This window comes from Saimiri boliviensis, chromosome 12 (genome assembly GCF_048565385.1).
Source record: "Saimiri boliviensis isolate mSaiBol1 chromosome 12, mSaiBol1.pri, whole genome shotgun sequence".
NCBI classification, from domain to species: Eukaryota; Metazoa; Chordata; class Mammalia; order Primates; family Cebidae; genus Saimiri; species Saimiri boliviensis.
The window spans coordinates 3042985-3048984 of NC_133460.1; the positions used below are offsets into that span (position 1 = coordinate 3042985).

The following is a 6000-nucleotide window of genomic DNA, read 5'->3' on the forward strand; positions in this document are numbered from 1 at the left end:
AACGAAGGCATTTTGCTCTCTGGGGGGTGGGAGCCCCTCTCTTTTCGGGGGAGGGGCCCCGTGTCTTGGGAAGATGAGGGCTCCATTTCTAGGAGAAAATGCCCCGGTTTTGCTCCCTGGGGGCAGGGCAGAAGGACCTCCTCTAGAGACCTCGAGACCTCCTGTCGGCTCCCCTCGGAAGGGCCCGCCCCAAGCCACCGGGCGCCTCGAGCTCACCTCCAGGCCCCGACTCCGATCTGCGGGCTCGGATCCCCCAGGTTCCGACTAGCGAGATGCGCGCTCCGAGTTCCGGCAGCGCAGGGTGTCTGCTCGGCTTCCCCCAGCGACTCGCCGGACTCCCTGGCTCCGTCGAGCGCCCCAGCCAATCAGCGCCGCCGGCCCCGACCCTCGCTCTCGCCGCAGCCAATAGGCGCGCCCGCCACGGGCCACCGCCCCCGGGAGGGAGGGGCAGGCGGGGCGGGGGCAGAGTCCGGCCTCAGTGGGCTGGGTAGACTGGGGCTGGGGCGGGACCGCCTCGGGGGCTGGGAGGAGCGACCGCGAGGGCTGGGAGGGAGTGCTGGGGCTAGGGAGGAGCCGCCTGAGGACCCCCGTCAAGTTGTGGGGAGGGTGGGGGGGCAGCTCCGTAGGTTGATTTAACCTGGATCTTAATGGGTCTTTACACCCTCAGGGCTGCAAGCGAGTACAGCTGCGGAAGGGTTTCCTTTGCTGGAGAGGAAAGGAGCGTCCCACCCTCCTCACCTCACTCCCCATTTCGGGGCTCAGGGTCCTCCCAGCCCTTCTTGCTGCCAGCGACTTTCCTCTGCTTGGCCCCAGCGCCCCGGAAGACAAACAGGGCGCTGGGAGTCAGAGGGGTTTTTTTCTGCATGACCTGGGGCAGGTCACTGCGCCTCCTGATCCTCAATTTCCTGAAATTGGGACAACAGAGATTGTACCTCCGTCGTGGGTATAAACAAGACCCTGGTGATGAAGGTGCCCTTCCACCATTGTAGAAAATGCCTTGTGGAAGCTAGTTAATACTCAGGTGTGACTGATGGATAGCTCCCACAGCTTTTAGAGGTATTTGCAAAGAGGATGCAATCTTTCAGTGACAAAATCAAAGACACAAAGAGGTGCTCATCAAGACAATAGGCAATCGCCAAGTGCTCATAATGGGTGAATGGATGGATGGAGATTACAGACCTTAAAAGGCAGAGAAAGAGTTCTGCTTGGTTCTCCCCACTCAGCCTGATCACTGACAACTTGGTCAGCTGGCGTCTTGAACCCTGAGTTCTCTTCTGCGGCTGTCCAGGAATCCAGGCTGCCCTGTCTCTGATTAGACAGGAGCTATAGTCCTTGAAATTAAGGAATTAACATAAAGTAAACAAACATATAAATAGCAAGCTGCCAAACAAATCATTCACTTCCTAGTGTCACCTCTGGGGACCCTCCCCCCAACAAATACACACAAAGCAGTAAATAAGAATAATTGAGGCCTAGCACAGTGGCTTAGGCCTGTAATCCCAGCACTTTGGGAGGCTGAAACAGGCAGATCATTGACTCCAGGAGTTCAAGACCAGCCTGGCCATCATGGTGAAACCCTGTCTCTACTAAAAGTACAAAAATTAATCGGGCATGGTGGCATGCACCTGTAATCCCAGCTATGTGGGAGGCTGAGGCATGAGAATCACTTGAACCCAGGCAGGCAGAGGTTGCAGTGAGGTGAGATGGCACCACTGCCTCCAGCCTGGGTGACTGTCACCTTACCTGAAGAACCTGATGGGGTCTGTGTTGAAAATCTAGCAATGTTTTTCTTAAAACCAAAGCCATGAAGATCGTCCCCTTTACTATCCTCGACCTGCCCAAAGAAATACAGTGGCCAATAAACATGGGAGATGACATTTTTGTCAAGGAAAGGCAAGTTAAATTCCCAGGTTCAAGTGATTCTCCTGCCTCAGCCTCCTGAGTAGCTGGGATTATAGATGTGTATCATGACGCCCAGCTAATTTTTGTATTTTTAGTAGAGACGGGATTTCACCATGTTGGCCAGGCTGGTCTTGAACTCCTGACCTCCTGATCCACCTGCCTCAACCTCCCAAAGTGCTGGGATTGCATGCAGGTGTGAGCCACTGAGCCCGGCACAACCTTGTTTTTATTATTAGAATTAATATTATTTGCAAAGACTTTAAGGAGTTTCATGTATTGCAGATGGGAGTAGGATCACAGCCTTTCTGGAGGGAAATTGGGTATTTCTATTTTAAAAATCTTAGAAGTAAATTGACCCTTTGATCTATCAATCCAATCCCTATGAACTTATCTGAAAACAATGAAAAAGTAGTTTACTGCCATTTTCTTTATCATAGGGAAAAACTAGGAACAGCTTAAATGCACAACAGCAGTGACTCAGAAGGGAAATTGTTGCATGAAATTCAACAATAAACATAGGTATCAAATATTGAATGGGGCTGGGCATGATGATGCACGCCTGTAATTCCAGCACTCTGGGAAGCCAAGGCAAGGGATTGCTTGAGCCCAAGAATTCAAGTCCAGCTTGGGTAATATATCGAAACCCTGTCTCTACAAAAAATACAAAAATTATCTGGGCAACGTGAGGCATGCCTGTAGCCCCAGCTACTCAAGAGACTGAGGCAGACTTGAATCTGGGAGTTTGAGGCTACTATGGACCAAGATTACACTGCTGTACTCCAGCTGGGTGACATAGTGAGACCCTGTCTCAAAAGCAAAGCAAAATAAATCTCAAAATGTTACGTGAACAAAGATAGTCGCAAAAACAGTATATTTGGTACTATCTTACTTTTTGTTAAATCTATGAAGTTGGCTGGGCGAGGTGGCTCACACTTGTAATCCCAGCCCTTTGGGAGGCCGAGGCGGGCAGATCACGAGGTCAAGAGATTGAGACCATCCTGGCCAACATGGTGAAACCCCATTTCTACTAAAAATACAAAAATTACCTGGGCGTGGTGGTGCGCGCTTGTAGTCCCAGCTACTTGGGAGGCTGAGGCAGGAGAATTGCTTGAACCCAGGAGGCGGAGGTTGCAGTGAGCCAAGATTGCACCACCGTACTCCAGGCTGGTGCCTGGCGAGAATGAGACTCTGTCTCAAAAAAAAAAAAAAAAAAAAAAAAAAAAAAAAAAAAAATCTATGAAGTAGAGCTAGATCAATGCTGTGTAATGTAACTTCCTGTGACGTTCTGTATCTGTATCTGTGCTGTCCCATGTAGCCACTAGCCACATGTAGGTATTGAACACCTGAAATGACTGATCTTGGTATCCAAGATGTTCAAAAAATAAAAATAAAAAAGAAAGAAAGAAAAATAATAATAAAGGAGGGAACAGGAAAACTAAATTTAAATTTTTTAAAAAAGCAATGACTAGGGAACCGAAGAACTGTATTTTAACTGTACATAATTTTATTTTTAGAGCCAAGGTCTTGCTGTTTTCCCCAGGCTGGAGTGCAGTGGCGCGATCTCAGCTCACTGCAACCTCTGCCTCCCAGGTTCAGGCGTTTCTCCTGCTTTGGCCTCCTGAGAAGCTGGGATTACAAGCTTATGCCTGGCTAATTGTTTAATTTTTTGACTTTTAGTAGAGACAGGGTTTCATCATGTTGGCCAGGCTGGTCTCAAATACCTGGCCTCAAGTCATCTGCCTGCCTCGGCCTCCCAAAGTAATGGGATTACAGGTATGAGCCACCGCACCCAGCCTGTCTCTAATTTTAATTTGAGGTCTAATAATAAGAGGTAGTTAGTGGATATCATATCGAAAAGCACCAATATAGCTAGCTAGCAATGCTGAATGAAAAACTACATGTTCAGTAGGAGAAATGGTTCGTATATTGAAATTATGGATTATTCTAATATTACTTTATTTGCATGTCAGTAATTTCTTTTTCCCCCCTTTGGTTTATTTTTAATAGAGGATAATCTCTACAATGTCACCAACTTCTAATTATTCTATAATAAACATATATTACTCTGGTACTAAGAAGAAAATGTTTAAAATGAAAAACAGAAAGCAAAAGTTTAAACCAAAGGACCCAGAGTGGCAGCTCACGCCTGTAATCCCAGTACTCTGGGAGGCCTAGGTGGGTGAATCATTTGAGGTCAGGAGTTTGAGACCAGCCTGGCCAACACAGTGAAACCCCATCTCTATTTATAAATAATTTCTTTAAAGGGTCTAAACCAAAGATTGGCAAACTACAGCCCATAGACCAAATGTAGTTCATCATCTGTTTTCCTATGACCTAAGAATTGGTTTTAAATATTAAATGGTTTTTAAAAAGTCAAAAAAGAATAATGTTGTGTGACACATGTAAATGGTATAAAATTCAAATTTTACTGTGCATAAATAAAGTTTTATCGGAACACATTTATTTATGCATTGCCTATGGCTGTCTTTAAGCTACAACAGCAGAACTGAGTAGTTGTGACAGAGACTGTGTGGCCTGCAAAGCCAACAATATTTACTGTGTGGCCCTTTTCAGAAAAATCTGCCGTGTTCTGGTCTAAGGCAATCAAGGGAAATAAGAGGTGTGTGTAGTCATCTTCATTCATCTGTTCATTCATTCATTCAACTAGGTATTGAGCACCCACTTGTAAGTCGGGCCCTGGAAAAGGGCACTTCTAGGGGATGGGAAGAGTTGCTTTGTCTCTCTTTAAGGAGCAGGGAGAGAGGGCTATTTAGAGCTAGGTGCTTTGCAAGCTGATTCTCAAATAGCTTCACTGTGGTACTTGTGAAGAAAACTGCCAGCAGGTGGAAAAAGCCCTTTCCACACTGGCTTCCCTCGCACTTTTCTGCCATTCTGCAGTTTTCCTATGGAGCTGCTTGGGGTTGCAGATGTCCGCCAGGGAATGCAGAGAGTGTTTTCCAGAGTTTGGCTGAGGCCTGGGATGAGGACTCAACCATGCTCTATGCCTATCCAGGGAGCTCCTTCCAGATAGCAGTTTTAGCTGGGAAGGCCGCCACCACACTCTGGAGAGGAGAAATGAAAATGAAGGCAATGGTGAATGAAGCTCCAAAGGTACCAGTGGTCTGAACAGGAAAGACTCTTAAGAGATCAGCAGCCCATTGTACAGAAGAGGAGACTGAGACCCAGAGAGAAGGAAGAACGTGTCCAGAGGCAGATTAAAGCACATGTTTTATTGGCTAGGCTTGTGCTTTCCACATCCCCTGCTCACAAAATAATAAAGAGACATCATCTATCCGAAATAATTAAGGGTGTTTTGATGTGGTGGAAAGGGGATCAACTTTGGAGTCAGACTTAATTTTGAATTGTAGTTCCATCTCCCAATGGCTATGTGACTCCCTCCCAGTATCTATGCTCTCATCTGTAAATTGAATAAAGTATCTACCACAATTTTCACATGTAAAAGAACAAAGATAGACCCTTACCTCACACCGTATAAAAAAACTAACTCAACAATGGATCAAAGACCTAAACATCAGACCTAACACTATAAAATTCTTAGAAGAAAACATGGGGTGGGAGGACAGGTGCGATGGTTCACACCTGTAATCCTAGCACTTTGGGAGGCCAAGGCAGCCAGATCACTTGAGCTCAGGAATTTAACAGCTGTCTGGGAAACGTGGCAAAACCCCACTGTTACAACAAATACAAAAATCAGCCAGGTTAGGTGTGTGTGGCTGTGGTCTCAGCTACTCGGGAGGCTGAGGTGGGAGGATTGCCTGAGCCTGGGAGGTAGAGGTCGCAGTAAGCTAAGATTGTACTATTGCAGTCCCTGTAGCCTGGGTAACAGAGCAAGACCCTGTCTCAAAAACAGCAGCAACAAAAAGGTATTGTGAATGTGTTTAATTCCATTGAATTGTACACTTTAAATGGTAAAAGTTAGCTAATTTTGTGCAATGTGTACTTTACCATAATAAGGAAAAAAGTACGTACCACAGTGGGTCACTGGGTGGGGGTAAGTAAAGGAAGTTTGCTCCTGGTCCCCGGTGGGCTCTGTGCATTGGCCCTGTAGGTAGTTGTACTAGTTTCACCAACCTACCT

General features: G+C 46.6%; 1 protein-coding gene across 3 annotated transcripts in view; it reads right to left on the reverse strand.

Annotated features, from left to right (window-relative positions):
- ABAT (4-aminobutyrate aminotransferase) overlaps nt 1-1202 on the reverse strand; it is a 115889-nt gene extending 114687 nt beyond the window's left edge. Inside the window, exon 1 of one of the 3 annotated variants that reach the window (XM_074381628.1) lies at nt 1180-1202. The gene's annotated coding sequence lies outside the window, so the exon portion shown is untranslated. Of the gene's footprint in view, nt 1-216; nt 351-1179 lie in introns of those variants that run through there. The other 2 variants (XM_003928504.4, XM_074381627.1) reach the window with 2 other exon arrangements.
- Nucleotides 1203-6000: the final 4798 nt, after the last annotated feature.